Below are 18,448 nucleotides of genomic sequence, written 5' to 3'. Positions count from 1 at the left end.
GGTGACGGACCAGACCCGCATTCACGAACTCACTGACCCCCAACCAACCGATTCAGTCAGTGCCCTGGATTTAGTGCCGGAAGGACAAGGAAGTGGAAGTCATAAACAGGACACTGTTGAGGCAGCTTCGGTCTCAACGGTGGTGAAGATAGACAACGCGAAGGACGGCGCGTTGAACCAAGATGTCCAAAGACGTAGACTCAAACCGCAACCTAATCTCAAAGCTTCCCGTAACCAAAGCAAACAGCAACCTGGACAAGATGACGCAACGGCCAAGAATGTCCTGTATGAAATTATTAAGGAAAAACCTAAGGATGTACCTTCAAGTAACATTAGTGATGGAAAGCCCCTCTGCAAAACTAAAACCCGAGAACTTAGGAATACTCCACCAAACTGAGGATCACAATTCAACAACAAAAAAATGGGGAAAAAAAATATCGTTGAACCGCTTTATGTTCTGATTGTCCTATTGTCTTAGTCATTTTTCGGATGGAACCAAAAGCAGTGATTCACGTATTTTCCATACTCATATGTATTTCTCTGTAGATTATTATTGTAGGAGCTTGTTGAAGTGGAGTAGTTTATCCCTTCTAGAAGCGACACAGCTCCCTGTTTTTATCATTATTTTATTATTTTTTTGTTTATTCATTTATGTACATTTTTATGTAAACTAAATGTCCCAGGCGTATACACTTCTCTGTAGATTATTATTGTAGGAGCTTGTTGAAATGGAGTAGTTTATCCCTTCTAGAAGTGACACAGCTCCCTGGTTTTATCATTATTTTACTATTTTTTTGTTTATTCATTTCTGTACTTTTTTATGTAAACTAAATGTCCCAGGCGTATACACTTGCAACTATCAATATTAACAGGATTACATCGGCGACTAAAATTGCAGCGCTCAAAGAGTACCTATATGAGTCAGGGACGGACATTGTTTTCCTACAAGAAGTTGTACTCACTAACCTTACAGTGCCAGGGTATTTGTCTATTTTAAATGTCTCGCTTGACACTAACATAGGGACAGCAATTTTAGTCAGGGAGGGGATCCCTGTCACAGATATTGAAAGACTGGACTCCGGCAGAGCGATAGGTATAAAAGTCTTTGGTTTTACTCTTATCAATCTGTATGCCCCTTCCGGCACATCAAATAGAATGGAAAGAGCACAGTGCTTTAAAGAAGAGATCATTTATTTATTGCGGAAAAACCCAAAGGATCTTATAATCGGCGGTGATTTTAATTGTGTGATCAATAAAAAAGACCAGGTTCCAAATTTTAATAACTGCAATGAACTGAAGCGTTTTGTCACTGTTTTACAGCTTAAAGATGCTTGGGAAATAACGTATCCCACATTTGTGGCTTTCACATATATCGGTCCTCAATCACGAAGTAGAATTGACAGACTCTACATATCGCAAAGTCTAGTCAGCTGCTTCATTAAAGCGGAGACGACTCCTGTCTACTTTTCTGATCATTGTGCCGTGCTCGCTACCGTCAGCCTTACTGTGCAACCTACTCGTCGTTTCAGAAGTCAATGGCACCTTAACATGTCACTGATGCAGGAAAACGGACTAGAAGAAAGTTTGACAGAAGCGTGGGCCATGTGTCTCCGCTCCGTAAACAGGCATGTCTCAGTACTAGAGTGGTGGTGCAACAGGGCAAAGCCCAAACTGCGGAAAGTTCTCATTCATTATGGTGCACAACGATCGAAGGACTTGAAAAATTCCATAGAATTTTATTACACCATGCTGAGAAATCTATATGAGCAGGCAGACACTTCCAACGGTAGATATCAAGCGAACCAAGGCCAAATTGCTCAGCATTAAAAGACAGCAGATGGAGGGTCTGAAAATAAAATCAAAGGCTAAAACCGTCGTGGAGGATGAACATGCTTCCTTGTACCATCTACTGCGGCACGGAAGAAATAGGAGACGCACCTTCATCGATGGACTCCAGTCTGAAAATGGCGAGACACTCGTGACTCAGAGAGACATCGTCAATGCAGTGCACAAGTATTACGAAGATCTATACTCAGTCGGTCCGGTATGTGAAGAGTCCTTCGATGAGTACCTTAATTCCATAGCTCCTCAGGTGTCAGACGAGGAAAACGAAAACCTTCTCGTCGAGTGTACTACCGAAGAACTCTACAGAACCATCTGCAAGTCTCCTTTGACGAAATCACCGGGACCGGATGGATTGCCTGTTGAATTTTATATACGTTACTGGCCTTTGATTGGTGACATGTTTACCCGAATGACGAACGAGATACTTCAGGGAAAACAAATACCTTCAGTTTTTAAAGAGAGCACAATAGTACTCATTCCAAAAACTACTGCAAAAACAAACCTTAATAACTTTCGTCCTATCTCTCTGTTAAACTCTGATTATAAAATCATCGGCAGAATTATAAACAACAGACTCTCACAGGTCGCTACAAAGATAGTAAGCTCACACCAGTCGTGTGTTCCTAATAGAAGTATTTTTAAAAGCATAGCTGAATATAGAGATGTAATTGCAATCACTGTTGTGACCAACATCAAATGTGCTATCATGTTTATTGACTTCCAGAAAGCTTTTGATCGTGTCGATCATAGATTCCTTAATGCCACACTGAAGAAAATAGGTTTTAATGAGCGCGTCGTAAGTGTGATTAGAAATATCGCAACAGGAATCAGCGCCTGTATCTCAGTCAATAGCCAGAGGACAAAGCAGTTCCAGATCAGGCGTGGCGTGCCTCAAGGAAGCCCCCTCTCCATGCTCCTCTTCGTGCTGTCTTTAGAGCCTTTTCTCCGCAGTGTTCACGTCAGCCTGACTGGCCTCACATTATCTGGACACCGAACTGTTATAAACGCATATGTCGATGATGTCGGAGTCGTACTGCGTAATGCCGAAGACATTTCGAAATTGGAATTACTAATTAAGAAGTACTGTAGCGTCTCCGGAGCCAGAGTCAACGCCAACAAAAGCAAACTTTTAAACCTACGGGGCTTCCAACACACCACATTAGCCTGGGCCACAAAAGTCACCCAGTGCAAAGCTCTGGGAATAACGCTGACGCCTTGTCCATTGAAAATGGCAGCTATCAATTGGAGAAATACGTCAGGACAAATTCTTGGAACAACAAGAGAAAACCTCCCCCGTAATATGAACCTGGTTCAGAGGGTACTTTTCATTAACAACTGCCTCCTCTCCAAAGGTTACTTTACAGCGCAGATCTTCCCGTTACCAAAAATGATTGGAAAACAGATAATGTCTACCATTGCCATTTATCTGTGGAGAGGTGAAATATTCCGAGTAAATGCAACAACAGCGACCTTAGATCCCAGGAATGGAGGTTTAGGTTTAGTTGACATCAGAAATAAGGCGTCTGCACTTTTTATAAAAAGGACCGCCACTATCCTTAGCGATCACGCTGACAGCATCACAACTAAATTATTTGAAGTTGTCAGGCCTGCAAGTCTACAGCCACCGGTGAATGTGCAAAAAATAAATAACCGGCTCCAGCACGTCCGAGTATATTTTGTGGAACTCAGCTATCTTGGCAGTGCCATAATCAACTCACGACGGATCACGGCCCGCGATATTCTGTGTCACCGAAAGAAAATGGAGGGGAGAAACAAATTAGAAAGCCAATACCCACATTTTGATTGGCCCGCCATATGGGAAAATATTCATATGCGTGGTCTTCCATCCGACGTCACATCAACGTGGTATAAAACAGTGAATGGGACCATCAGCACTAGTGAAAGGCTACATGCAATCGGCATTAGCGAAACGAATCTATGTCTCAAATGCAAACTGATCGATACGTTAGTGCACCGATTAACGTGCGGTGGGAATCTACAAATCTGTAATTGGATTAGAGAACAACTTGCATTTCTTACGAGATCTTCGGTAGAAAATTTTTCCCCTGTGACATTCCTCAGGCCTCAGATTCGCTATTTTCCCGCAGCTAAAAACAACTCCGTCCACTGGTTAATGGGACACTATGTGAATTACGTAATTAATCACCTGGGAACTGACAATTCCATTGAGTTTTACGTGAACATGAAGTTTGCTTTTTATAGAGCCTTGAAATATAAAGATCACAAGAAGAACTATGGCAATATGCTAAAAATAGTATTTGAGCGACTGGGCATCGGTTGACACGCAACTGAGATAAACACCAATCATTTCTTTAAGCGAATGGACGCTTGTTTCTAAAAACCAGGAAAAAAAACAAAAAAACAAGAATAAATTAAAATAAAATAAAAAAAACAAAATTAAGAAAAAAAAACATCAGCATCGCAAGGTACTAATAAGATTTTTTTTTCACCATTTTATTACTAACATGGAAGTCTAATTTATTTTAATGGAAGAGGACCTTTTTTTTTTCTTTCATTATCATTATTATTGTACCTATCAAGAAGACAACAAGGCTATGGAAATAGTGCCTTATTAAAATGAAGCAACTCAGCAACAGGACTGGGGGGAGACATCACGGCCAGGCCTCAAGTGTCAGACCCCTGCCCGTTTTGCCTCCACCTGTCTCATGCTGCTGCTAAGCTTCTATTCTCCTTTAAAAACCATATAAGCAAAATATATACAACAAGAAGCAGTTGAAAAAAAAAAACATGTGGCAAAAAAAAAAAAAGTGGTTAAGGCGTAAAAAAAAAAGGGGCATGATTCCTGCTTTGGGTACAGGAGGTCCCGGGTTCAAATCCCGGACGACTACTAAAATTAAAAAAAAAAAAAAAGAAAAGGTATGATTCCTGCTTAGGGTGCAGGAGGTCCCGCTCAAAAAAAAAGAAAAAAAAAGTGGTGTAATGTTGAGCATAGTTGCCTTCCAAGCAGTTGATCCGGGTTCGTTTCCCGGCCACCGCAACGGTATTATAAAAAAAAAAAAAGTCGTAGAGCATTCAACTGCAGATAGAGAGGTCCCAGGTTCAATCCCGTGTGCCCCCTTCATTTTTCAGTATCTCGAAAAAACAAAAGACGATTGTCGCGGTGAGTTGCAAATACATGTTTGAGATGCACTCCGCACGCCATACCGAAGGCTTTGGAGCAACATTTCAATGGGAGGATCGCAGCCAAGGGTCTTGCAGGTCATCGTCCTCCCGCCATGAGATCGAACTGTACGAAATCCACTTGCATGGGGGAAGAATCTTGTACACTGAATTTTATAGAATATGGTGATAGGCAAAAGTTTTCATGTACTGCTGCACGGAGAAACAAAAATTGGAGGAGCTGGGATTTGAACCCAGGACTTTCTGCATGCGAAGCAGACACTCTACCACTGAGTTACACCCCCGCCAGAGCAAGTACATCTGGGACGAGTCTCTCCTGGATACTACTGTCATTATTTCTTAGGTTTGGACGGTACAGTAAGTGTTCGAGGAACCTGTTCATGAGAAGACCTAAGCAGCATCGACTCCGCGGCGCAACGGTAGCGCGTCTGACTCCAGATCAGAAGGTTGCGTGTTCAAATCACGTCGGGGTCACAATAAATTTTCGTTTATGAAAGCCATAGGCGAGTATGTCAGTTTACTCAGATACCAAACGATTACAGAGAACGGACGAACAGAACTTGCTTGAAAAAAGCTACTAGTGCAATTTTCGCATTCTGACATTAAGGTGAAGGCGCCGACTCGCACTTTCTCCAGGCGCGAAGTGTCTAGTATTTTTGATATTTATATCGTTTAACGCTAATATATAACTGAGAGATAATGATTACACGATATTTTGCTCTATTAGACGTCTTTAGCCAGGCAGAGTGTAATACTTTTCGTTAAGTTATGAGAATAGGAAGATCGTGAATGGTGGTGTAGCTCAGTCGTAGAGCATTCGACTGCAGATCGAGAGGTCCCCAGTTCAATCCCGGGTGTCCCCTCCATTTTTCAGTATCTCGAAAAAACAAAAGACGATTGTCGCGGTGAGTTGCAAATACATGTTTGAGATGCACTCCGCACGCCATACCGAAGGCTTTGGAGCAACATTTCAATGGGAGGATCGCAGCCAAGGGTCTTGCAGGTCATCGTCCTCCCGCCATGAGATCGAACTGTACGAAATCCACTTGCTTGGGGGAAGAATCTTGTACACTGAATTTTATAGAATATGGTGATAGGCAAAAGTTTTCATGTACTGCTGCACGGAGAAACAAAAATTGGAGGAGCTGGGATTTGAACCCAGGACTTTCTGCATGCGAAGCAGACACTCTACCACTGAGTTACACCCCCGCCAGAGGAAGTACATCTGGGACGAGTCTCTCCTGGATCCTACTGTCATTATTTCTTAGGTTTGAGCGGTACAGTAAGTTTTCGAGGAACCTATTCATGACAAGACCTAAGCAGCGTCGACTCCGTGGCGCAACGGTAGCGCGTCTGACTCCAGATCAGAAGGTTTCGTGTTCAAATCACGTCGGGGTCACAATGAAATTTTCGTTTACGAAAGCCATAGGCGAGTATGTCAGTTTACTCAGATACCAAACGATTACAGAGAACGGACGAACAGAACTTGCTTGAAAAAAGCTACTAGTGCAATTTTCGCATTCTGACATTAAGGTGAAGGCGCCGACTCGCACTTCCACCAGGCGCGAAGTGTCTAGTATTTTTGATATTTATATCGTTTAACGCTAATATATAACTGAGAGATAATGATTACACGATATTTTGCTCGATTAGACGTCTTTAGCCAGGCAGAGTGTAATATTATTCGTTAAGTTATGGGAATAGGAAGATCGTGAAAGGGGGTATAGCTCAGTCGTAGAACATTCGACTGCAGATCGAGAGGTGCCCGGTTCAATCCTGGGTGCCCCTTCATTTTTCAGTATCTCGAAAAAACAAAAGACGATTGTCGCGGTGAGTTGCAAATACATGTTTGAGATGCACTCCGCACGCCATACCGAAGGCTTTGGAGCAACATTTCAATGGGAGGATCGCAGCCAAGGGTCTTGCAGGTCATCGTCCTCCCGCCATGAGATCGAACTGTACGAAATCCACTTGCTTGGGGGAAGAATCTTTCCACTGAATTTTATAGAATATGGTGATAGGCAAAAGTTTTCATGTACTGCTGCACGGAGAAACAAAAATTGGAGGAGCTGGGATTTGAACCCAGGACTTTCTGCATGCGAAGCAGACACTCTACCACTGAGTTACACCCCCGCCAGAGCAAGCACATCTGGGACGAGTCTCTCCTGGATCCTACTGTCATTATTTCTTAGGTTTGAACGGTACAGTAAGTGTTCGAGGAACCTGTTCATGACAAGACCTAAGCAGCGTCGACTCCGTGGCGCAACGGTAGCGCGTCTGACTCCTGATCAGAAAGTTGCGTGTTCAAATCACGTCGGGGTCACAATGAAATTTTCGTTTACGAAAGCCATAGGCGAGTATGTCAGTTTACTCAGATACCAAACGATTACAGAGAACGGACGAACAGAACTTGCTTGAAAAAAGCTACTAGTGCAATTTTCGCACTCTGACAATAAGGTGAAGGAGCTGACTCGCACTTTCTCCAGGCGCTAAGTGTCTAGTATTTTTGATATTTATATCGTTTAACGCTAATATATAACTGAGAGATAATGATTACACGATATTTTGCTCGATTAGACGTCTTTAGCCAGGCAGAGTGTAATATTATTCGTTAAGTTATGAGAATAGGAAGATCGTGAAAGGTGGTGTAGCTCAGTCGTAGAGCATTCGACTGCAGATCGAGAGGTCCCCAGTTCAATCCCGGGTGTCCCCTCCATTTTTCAGTATCTCGAAAAAACAAAAGACGATTGTCGCGGTGAGTTGCAAATACATGTTTGAGATGCACTCCGCACGCCATACCGAAGGCTTTGGAGCAACATTTCAATGGGAGGATCGCAGCCAAGGGTCTTGCAGGTCATCGTCCTCCCGCCATGAGATCGAACTGTACGAAATCCACTTGCTTGGGGGAAGAATCTTGTACACTGAATTTTATAGAATATGGTGATAGGCAAAAGTTTTCATGTACTGCTGCACGGAGAAACAAAAATTGGAGGAGCTGGGATTTGAACCCAGGACTTTCTGCATGCGAAGCAGACACTCTACCACTTTTTTTTTTTTTTTCGGGCCTCCCATCTCCCCTTCTAGCCCGTCCATTCGCTCTCCTTCATGCGCCTTCTTCGGCGAGCTTCAGTGCTAAAATGAAATGAAATGCTCCGTTGCACGTAAGTTAATCCATACCAAACGTGTTGAGAAAAAAAAAAATCTTCTCCATCCAAATTAACTTATTCTGTGACGTTGGATGGGTGTACAAAATGAGATGAACTTGATCAGTTGAAAGTTGTTGATAAAGAAGAAAAATTAATTGGAAAACTGAGAAACGTTGACTTCTTAAGTACACACACAATACATGACACTGAAATCAGTCTACAGTCACAGTCTATCATTCAACACATCATCCAATTCCTTCCTTTTGAAAGAGTATTTGTAACATATTTCCAAAATGCTTGTTGTGGTTCCGTTGGGTCCGTTGCTTGTAATATTCCTCCGTGATGTAGCACGTGTAGTCCTCAATGGTGTCCTTGGTCGTTGTGTGGATGACAAAGTGAACAAAATTACCATATAGCCACATTATGGTATTATGTTTCTGACGCGGAAAATACATCGTGTCCGGGGCAGATAGCTCGGCGGTAGTGATGAATCTACCATCACTGCGCGTGAGGAATGCGACCTGCTGCTTAAGGAAGTTCCATATGGTATTGTATCCTTGGCAAGTAAACCTGTGAACTGTCGTGTCAACATATCCACAACGGCGACACAAGGGAGTATCATTAAGTCCTATAGCATGTAGTCTCTCATTGTTTGCGATGATATCGTTAACCACTTGGTACCATGTCGACCGTACTGACATTGTTAAGACTTTATTATAAATATTCTTCCACACAGTATTCCAATCTTTGGATGGATATTTATGCTCGATTCGATTCCTGACTGAACAGCGCCCTGGAATAGAAGTAGCAGATGACGTGGCGGTGCGGCTGGGTGGCAGATGTATGCTCTCTTTGTAACTGACCTCAGTGAAGTAAAGTCTGACGTGGTGCAGCTTTTAATTAATAGGAGCCACGTTGACAGGAGCATCTAAACTCTTGGGTTCAGTCAGATGAAATAGTTGCGTTGTAATACTGTCAGGGTACTTACGGAGATATTCGCGAGTACGCTTGATAAATAAAGTCACTGTCTTTTGGCGAATATCTGTGAGTCCGAGGCCACCGGCGTCCGGAGGTAAGGTCACTGTACGAGCTGCCACTTTAAAAATACAGCCTCGCCATAACAGCTGACAAACTGCTCTCGTGATATTTTTTGCGATGCCCAAGGGAATAGGAAGACATTGCCCTAGATAAACCGCTTTTGACAGGATCACACAGTTAATGAGTTGTACCCTTTGCATTAAATTAAGGTCCCTATTTCGATGCTCTATTAATGAGCCTCTGATATTGGTAAGCATGTGCTTCCAATTAACTGAAGCCATCCTGAGCGGGCAGCTAGAAAAGGTGACACCGAGAGATTTATGTTGGTCCGTGGAGGTGATCCAATCGAAGTCTGCGTTCACAAAACCATTCAGGCTGAGCATAGAGCTTTTCGTGTTATTCACAGTAGCACCAGTAGCACCACAATAAAGGTGTAAGGCGGCCTTAAGAGCTTGAACATCGGCGTCACTCCGAACTATGGCTCCTAAATCATCTGCATACACATTGGTGACTTTCTTTACCGACATAATGGTGATCCCTTCCAAGTTAACGTTTAAATGTCGGACAAGAGGTTCCAGAGCTATGACATAGAGTAGCATGGAGAGTGGGCTTCCTTGCGGGAATCCGCGACAAATATTGATGGCTCTCGTGCATTGACCGTTGACAAGTATTTTTGCTGTCATCCCAGTAATCATACCTTGCAAAGACTGCAAGCACCGACCCCCAATACCCAGGGCCGACATTGTTTTAAAAAGATAACGATGATCAATCCGGTCAAAAGCATTCGCAAAATCAATAAAGCATAGAGCACCTTTAACTTTGGCTGCTGAAAAAATTGAAATAATATCACGATATTCACTGACTGTTTTGAGGATACTTCTATGCGGAAGGGCCGTTTGGTCCTGCACAATGACACGTTGTAGTACTGCAGTCAGTCGCAATTTCAGTGCACGGGCAGCAATTTTGTAGTCACCATTTAATAAACATATTGGTCGCAGACGACGGGCATCCTTCGTTCCTCGCCCCTTGGGTACCATCACAAAGACACCCTCTTTGAACTCCGAAGGTATGGCGACACCATTGATGACTTCATTGATGACGGTGGTGAACGTATCGCCGATAACATTCCAAAACCTGTAGTAAAATTCGACCGGTAAACCATCCGGCCCAGGCGTCTTGTTGACCGGAGAGGTTTTAACGATATCCAAAACGTCATCACTAGAAAATATTTCCAATATCGCCCTATTCTCATCCTCAGTAACAATCGAGTCTGTGCCGTTAAGTAACGTCGCCACAGACTGTTCATTGACTTCAGTTGCAGTATATAAGCTCGTAAAAAAGCGATGGATTTCGTTAATGATGTCACGTTGTTCATGGAGCACATCGTTATTCGCATCGCGCAGGGTGTTGATAAAACTATTCCTTCTATTCTTGGCATGCCGAAGGAGATGATACAAAGAGGCAGTTTCGTCTTCGACAGTTGAATGTGATCTGGACTTCACCTTCAGACCATCAAGTTGTTTTCGTTTCAGTTGGGTTAAAATCGCCTCAATTTTCTTTATTTGCGTGAAGTGATCATCAGACAAAACAGGACGATCATACAGTTCTCGCAAACAGGTATAATAAAATTCGATAGTGTCTTTCCGAAGTTGAGCCCGTTCCTTGCCATAGTCGATCAAAGTCATCCGCAGTTTCCTTTTAGCGTAGTTGGTCCACCAGTCAATGGTGGAAACGTATCTGGGTCTCGCTCTGAGGCACATATTCCAGGTCACTTGGATGGATTCATTTAAGTATGTGTCGTTAAGGAGACTGACATTCAATTTCCAAAGCCCGCGTCCCCAATAGGTCTTTTGCCGGACGAGATGTACGCTACAACGAACTCCACAGTGATCAGAAAAACTGGTGGGAATCGTGTCTATTGAAGATGCACACGGCCTTAAACTATCGGATAAATAAATTCTGTCAATTCTACTGGCAGACAAGTTCGTCATATACGTAAACTTCACAGTCGTGGGGTGAAATAATTCCCATGCATCTGTAAGACGTAAGGCTGTGACACAATCTTTCAGTGCTTGAGAGAAGTTAAAGTTCGGTTCTTGATCTTTTGCCGTCAGTACACAGTTCCAGTCGCCAGCTATGATGATATTTTCTGAATCGTCGTTTAATAAGTGAACCATTTCACCAGTGAAAAATTTTGTCCTGGCCGCTCGGGAGCTGCTTCCAGAGGGGGCATAGACATTAACAACCGTCGTATTAAAGATTTGACAAGAGATTCCGCGACCGGATTCTAGAAGACACACAGGCTCCGCGGGTATACCATGTTTCACCAATACAGCCGTACCACATTCATTTTCGAAAGCGACATTCAGAATTTCAGTAAACCCCGGGAAATGAAATTCACTGACCATTACCTCCTGCAAGAGAGCAATATCGGTATCCGAATTATACAGGAAATCTTTCAAAGCCGCCAATTTTAGTGGACTCCTAATCCTGTTAATATTCAAAGTCATGATATTGTAAGTCTGTGACGTTCTCTGTAATCGTCGTTCTATTTAAGAAGATAAAACAAACGGACACACCAACATAAAAACCAGTATAACGTTCAACAAAAGCTTCCTGTTGTTATCTGTGGACAAATGAGGAATTTCAATTTAGCGGAGCGATCCAGGGTGCCCTGCAAAGAGACTTTCATCAACGGATATGCTATCAATGATCATGGGCAACGTGTCAACTGACGTCGTTGCTCGGGGTACAGAGTCATCTTCCTTGTCCGTCGCCCAGTCCATCCCAGGGGAAGGCCGATCCGTGCTACAGTCACGAGATGGCCGTCTGGGGGGACCATCATTGGGAGCCGGCAAGCCTTCAGTACACTCCATCCCTCCACTAGACCCGTGTGGTACAGGGTTTCTATCATCTTCTCTATCTGGACTATACGTTGAACTATCTGAAATATCCTTATTTTCCTCTCGTCCATCATTACTTTGGTCACTGTCCATCTTCGTAATCTGACGCAACTTTTCCCTTGTTTTTGGGACCTCGTGCGCCGCCGCCGGATGGGCAATCCGCCTCTTCTTGTTTTTTCGCGATCTAGGAGATGAAGTGACCATATCTTGCCCGTCATTCGGTGGGGAGTGAGGCAGAGAAGCTCCTAAAGTGACTGAGTATTCCAACTCCTGGAGCGCTTTCTCATCAGTTCGACGCTGGGGAGAATCAGTCGAAACCTGGGGGTTAACCGGTCCTTCGTTTCGTATCCGGGGTAGAGCAGGTTCACCCTGGTCAGTGACCGTGGAATCGTGAGGGGAAACTGCTTGTGAGACATTTTCGGTACTCCCCGCTTGGATTACACTTGTCGCAACGGGAGGGGACTGTGGAGCGCTGACAGCCGCTGCCGCATACGAGAGCGGTATGTTTACAACGCCAGGCGAGGGCGTGACGCTGTCCCCGGGTGGCAACTGCGCGATCCGACGTCGCGAACACTCGGCGCGAATGTGCTCCGTCGAGTTACATATAGAACAAGTTCGCGGCTGCCCATCATAAATTACTAAAGCACGATACCCGGATACACTGATGAAGGACGGGATGTGCTTCATCAAATCAATGCGAACCTGCCTCACGCCATTCAGGACAGGCAACGGATAATCAGTCCCCCACTTTTCTTCATGAATAGAAAAGACACGTCCGTATGCCCGTAAAACCTCGCTCACATGATCACAAGGGATTTCGAACGGCAGCTCAAATATCCGCACTGTACGCAAACCGAGTCCACCAAAAGAAACTTGAACTTAGGTAACACACCCATCAGAACGTGTAAATCTCATAACACCCCCACTTTCTTCAACGATACGACTACAGAGATCAGAGTCCTTCAATTTAACAAATCCGACTGTAGCAATTTGCGACAAATGTATTCCAGTAATTGCATCGGAAGGAATCTTGACTTGTTCAATCACAAAATACTGAAATTCCAGGGCAGACGGTTTAACACATCCACGTTCAAAATTAAACTTAAGAGTATCACGTCGAGATATCAAAGCCATCTTCAAAGTGGAACCAGTACTCAAACACCCACACGAACACCCAGACAGCACAACTTGAAGGTAATGATAACGCAAAGAAAAACCAACTAATAACAATATAAACAACAGAATACGGCGTCACAAGCAGCAGAAAACTTGCCTTGCCCTGAGCAGTGACGCAGCACAGCGTATACACGTCCGCTCTCCACGACGGCTCAAACCGGAATACCACTGAGTTACACCCCCGCCAGAGCTAGTACATCTGGGACGAGTCTCTCCTGGATCCTACTGTCATTATTTCTTAGGTTTGAACGGTACAGTAAGTGTTCGAGGAACCTATTCATGACAAGACCTAAGCAGCGTTGACTCCGTGGCGCAACGGTAGCGCGTCTGACTGCAGATCAGAAGGTTGCGTGTTCAAATGACGTCGGGCTCGCAATGAAATTTTCGTTTACGAAAGCCATAGGCGAGTATGTCAGTTTACTCAGATACCAAACGATTACAGAGAACGGACGAACAGAACTTGCTTGAAAAAAGCTACTAGTGCAATTTTCGCATTCTGACATTAAGGTGAAGGCGCCGACTCGCACTTTCTCCAGGCGCGAAGTGTCTAGTATTTTTGATATTTATATCGTTTAACGCTAATATATAACTGAGAGATAATGATTACACGATATTTTGCTCGATTAGACGTCTTTAGCCAGGCAGAGTGTAATATTTTTCGTTAAGTTATGGGAATAGGAAGATCGTGAAAGGGGGTATAGCTCAGTCGTCAAGATAGCCTCGGCAAGCCAGGAAACGTCGCAAAAAGCGGTTAGCACACCAGGCTGCTGAAAGCTTAGCCCCGGCTCTGCGGGATAGGTTAAGGAGCATTCAGGAGCAGACAACGATCGAAGACAATGGCCGGAGGGAACCTGAGGTCGGAAGCATAACATTGAATCTACGGAAATCAACTGAGAACGATGTCCGGGACAAAGGAGCACCAGGCCTCGAATTTTCCGACCATCAGGACGTAACTAATTCCCAACGTAGACAATCTACCCAAAATAGTCGGTCTGAATGGGCTGAAGATACAGAGACAAAAACGCCACATATATCTGCAAACAATGATATGGAATGTTAACCGAAACGTTTCAAGCTCAAGACTACACTATGAGCCCACGAAAGACACGTGCAGTCGGAATACAAATGCATACTCGCCGACAAGTCAAGTAAACAATAACAGCTCGTGCTAATGGATCAAACGTATCACGTTATGACTGTCAATATTAACAAGATCCAGAGTGCAACTAAAATTGCTGCCCTCAGACTTCTTATATCAGTCCGATACCGATATTGCGCTTTTACAAGAAGTATGTTTTCAAAATTTGTATGTTCCGGGATTTACTGCAATTCTCAATGTCGCCTCAGAAAGCGCTTGCGGCACCGCTGCCCTGGTCAAGGAAGGTCTTGCAATAACAGATGTAACCATGTTGGAATCGGGGCGGGGAATCAGTTTTAAGATTTTCTGTGTTACGATTTTAAATGTTTATGTACCTTCGGGTAGCAATGGTCGAAAAGAAAGAGCCAATTTTTAAAAAAAATGATATAGTGTATTTACTAAAAGGAAATCCCGTTGATGTAATAGTCGGAGGTGACTGGAATTGTGTACTACACAGGAAAGACCAAACGCCAAATTTCAATTTCTCCCAAGAACTAGACAGCCTTGTGAAAACAATGAAATGGCAGGACGCTTGGGAGGTCAAATACCCCGTGTCTGTCCAGTACACATATTTTAGCACTAAAGCGCAAAGTAGGATCGACCGCATATACGTAAGTTCAAATTTAGCCAGCAAAATCAGTGGAGTTGAACGCATCCCAACTTTCTTTTCAGACCATCTAGCACTAAGGTGCAGCATTGGACTTCCTAAACAGAAGACATACTGGGGCCGTCCTTTTTGGAAATTAAATATCGCCATGCTTCGAGATAACGCCCTAACCGAGCAGTTAGAAGCTTCTTGGCAACTTTCACTCCGACAAAGCCACAAATACCGGTCAACGATAGATTGGTGGACTTCATGCGCCAAAACGAAACTTAGATCTACTCTAATTTCTTACAGTAGGGAAAGGGCACTTTGGTCTCGGGGCACTGTCGAATTCTATTATACTTGTCTGCGTGACCTTTATGATATGCCAATGTCCGAGGCTGTCAGAACGAGTATAAAACAGGTCAAGGCCGAACGTATTAGTCTTAAACGCACACAGCTGGAAGGAATGACAATAAAATCACGAGTTCAAATCACAGTGGAAGAAGAACACGCTTCATTCTATCATCTACTCCAGCACGAAAAAAATCGTCGAAGAAATTTTATTCAGTCCTTGCTCTCTGAAGATCAAAGTATTTTAAATCAACAAAAAGATATTTTAAACGAGGCTCATATGTATTATAATCAATTATACAGTGATCACCAGTATAACCCAGATCATGGACAGGAACTGCTCCGAAACTGTGATATGGAACAAATAGTAACTGAAGAACAAAACAGGAGCCTCACTGTTGAAATCCTGTCTGAAGACATTTTAGAAGTAATCAAAAGCTCACCTGTTAAAAAATCACCAGGGCCCGACGGTTTACCCTTAGAATTTTATTCCAAATATTGGCATATTATAAGGAATAAATTCACACAAGTCGTCAACGAAATCTTGAGTGGAGGGCACATACCTGACGAAATGAAAGAGTGTGTCACTGTTTTACTTCCTAAGGGAAACAATTCGGATGTCAAACAGCTCAACAAAATGAGACCGATATCTTTAATGAACTCTGATTATAAAATTATTGCCAGGGTAGTCAAAAACAGACTCCGACCGGTGTTTGATACAGTAATTGGTCTCCATCAAACGTGTCTCCCGGGTCGGAATATTTTTAAAACAGTCTGCGAATACAGGGACATAATCAGTATCTTCTCAACGACATTGACAAAGGCTGGTCTCGTTTTTATCGACTTTTCTAAAGCCTTTGATAGGGTAAACCACGAATATTTATTTACCACAATGATGCATATAGGTTTTAACGACAAATTTTTAATTGTCTTAAAAACTCTATTGCAAGGCATGAAAACCAAAATTTTAATAAATGGACGCTATACTAAAGATGTCGAAATAGCAAACGGTGTCCCGTAGGGAAGTCCTTTATCAATGATGCTATTTGTGGTGGCACTAGAACCTTTGCTGAAACGATTAAACAAGGAATTAGAAGGCATCTCAATTTCAGGGGTCAGTAACGCTACCAGCGCTTACGCTGACGACGTCGGAATCATCGTCAGAAGTAATGACGACGTATTAAGACTGAGAGAGATTGTTCGCCTCTACTGCTCCGCAACGGGAGCGCAAATCAACGTTATGAAAAGCTCCTTTCTAAATCTCCACGGCTTCAGGAACACTGCCCTCGAATGGGCCAGGTCTGTAGACCATCACACTGCGTTAGGTGTGAGGTTCTACCGATGCCCCCTGCAAACAACAACATTCAACTGGAAGAAGGTCTTACATAGTATTCGAGGTACTTTAATAATGAACCGACCTAGAGACTTGAATATTATCCAAAGGGTGCAATTAATCAACTGCGCTGTCCTTTCGCAAGCATTATATGTAGGTCAAATACTGCCAATACCTAAAACTATATCAAAAACCATCATGAGCTTCATCTGCAAGTATGTTTGAAGAGGTGAGATATTTAAAGTGGCAGCCAGTACTATAACATTAAAACCGAGAGAAGGAGGCCTCGGACTGACCGATATCCGCCGCAAAACTACGGCTCTTTATATCAAGCGTACACTTCAGCTTTTAGAAGACCGCCACAATAATTTATCATCGAAACTTTTCCAAATACTTAAACCGGAGAGTATGGAACCACCTATTAACATAAGTAAAATATCTTACAAATTGCAGCACATCAGATTCTACTATTTAGAACTCAGTTATCTGCATTGCATTGTCGCGGATAATACCAAAAGAAACTGCAGTTTCATAATGGATTGCCTTACTACAAAGGAAAACCGAAACAGAATGGAATCAAAATATCCCACCCGGCAGCCGCTGGACAACTCCATACGCGTGGCGCTCCTGACGCATATCGGGACGCCAGTCAGGATGATGCAGCTCGCGACAACGATGTGATAATGGAAGTTAGCGACTCGACGGTGACAACACAACCAAAGAGTCAAGGAAAAGAACCAAATATCTCTGTTCAAATAGAACAAACTCCTGAACCGGTTATAGTCCTTCAGAATGAGCAGTCTCCAGAAAACCACATGGAAACCAACCCATCACTTGCCAGCGAACAGGACCGAGCGTAATGGAAAACGATGAAACCTCCCCAAGAGTCAGTCCTCCAAGGAAACATAAAAAGAGGAGACTAGCTCATAAGGGCGCTGAACAATTGGCACCGCCTTTGCGAGAAAAAGCAAAGCAGATTAGCAACAAATTGCATGAAAAACAACATAGTAATCCGGTTCTGAGTATGCAGGCACCTGACCCCTTGCAAGCCAAATCAAATACACCATGCCCCATGTCAACGGACAATTCGTCACACGAGAGGTCGAAGCTGCTAGCAAATTTCGATGCAGACAAGGTTTTCCCTGATACTCGAAATGCAGAAAAAGAGACATCGAAAGCTAATCAACACAAAACCTGGGCTAATGAACCGAATGAAATGAATCAAGTTCAAGAATTGAATGAAACTGGAGGAACGGAGCAGACTCCTGCCCCAAGAGATCAACTGAACACGATGGATACATCATTGCCGGAACACACATGTGGAAAAGGATTTTCCTCCGACAGCACTTCGTATGACGAATATTGACATCGGTAATGAATAGGACAATATGAACGCAGCACAAGCCTACAAAATTGCTACGTTGAACATTAATAAGATACGCTCCTCTCTGCATTTACAACATCTGCAAGACTTTCTATACGCAGGTGACGTTGATGTACTACCGTTACAGGAAGTAACAGATATTAAATTAGAAAACATACGTGGATACAACGCCATAATAAACCCCGGTATCGGTGCAGAGCTGGGAACCGCGATTCTCACGAAAGAAGGCATCCGTGTCACACAAATAGCAAAACTTGAAAACAGCAGAGGGGTTGCAGTGACTGTTAATAATGCCCGCATCATCAACGTTTATGCACCGTCAGGCAACAATAACAGGCGTGCTAGAGCGGATTTTTTTAAAAGTGAAATCGTTCATCTCTTCGGTA

At 43.4% G+C, this 18,448-nt stretch overlaps 7 non-coding genes across 7 annotated transcripts; 4 read left to right on the top strand and 3 right to left on the bottom strand.

Annotated features, from left to right (window-relative positions):
- Nucleotides 1-5,219: 5,219 nt before the first annotated feature.
- On the bottom strand, nucleotides 5,220-5,291 carry Trnaa-cgc (transfer RNA alanine (anticodon CGC)). The gene has a single exon. It is a non-coding gene; the product is annotated as a tRNA-Ala (tRNA).
- A 118-nt stretch (nucleotides 5,292-5,409) lies between these two features.
- On the top strand, nucleotides 5,410-5,481 carry Trnaw-cca (transfer RNA tryptophan (anticodon CCA)). Its single transcript has one exon. It is a non-coding gene; the product is annotated as a tRNA-Trp (tRNA).
- A 663-nt stretch (nucleotides 5,482-6,144) lies between these two features.
- Nucleotides 6,145-6,216, bottom strand: Trnaa-cgc (transfer RNA alanine (anticodon CGC)). The gene has a single exon. It is a non-coding gene; the product is annotated as a tRNA-Ala (tRNA).
- Nucleotides 6,217-6,334: 118 nt separating this feature from the next.
- Nucleotides 6,335-6,406, top strand: Trnaw-cca (transfer RNA tryptophan (anticodon CCA)). Its single transcript has one exon. It is a non-coding gene; the product is annotated as a tRNA-Trp (tRNA).
- Nucleotides 6,407-7,068: 662 nt separating this feature from the next.
- Trnaa-cgc (transfer RNA alanine (anticodon CGC)) lies at nucleotides 7,069-7,140 on the bottom strand. Its single transcript has one exon. It is a non-coding gene; the product is annotated as a tRNA-Ala (tRNA).
- A 118-nt stretch (nucleotides 7,141-7,258) lies between these two features.
- On the top strand, nucleotides 7,259-7,330 carry Trnar-ccu (transfer RNA arginine (anticodon CCU)). The gene has a single exon. It is a non-coding gene; the product is annotated as a tRNA-Arg (tRNA).
- Nucleotides 7,331-13,571: 6,241 nt separating this feature from the next.
- On the top strand, nucleotides 13,572-13,643 carry Trnac-gca (transfer RNA cysteine (anticodon GCA)). The gene has a single exon. It is a non-coding gene; the product is annotated as a tRNA-Cys (tRNA).
- The last annotated feature ends 4,805 nt before the right edge of the window (nucleotides 13,644-18,448 follow it).

The sequence above is a fragment of the Schistocerca cancellata genome, chromosome 3 (assembly GCF_023864275.1).
Source record: "Schistocerca cancellata isolate TAMUIC-IGC-003103 chromosome 3, iqSchCanc2.1, whole genome shotgun sequence".
Taxonomy (NCBI): domain Eukaryota; kingdom Metazoa; phylum Arthropoda; class Insecta; order Orthoptera; family Acrididae; genus Schistocerca; species Schistocerca cancellata.
This window is presented reverse-complemented; position numbering and strand designations above follow the sequence as displayed.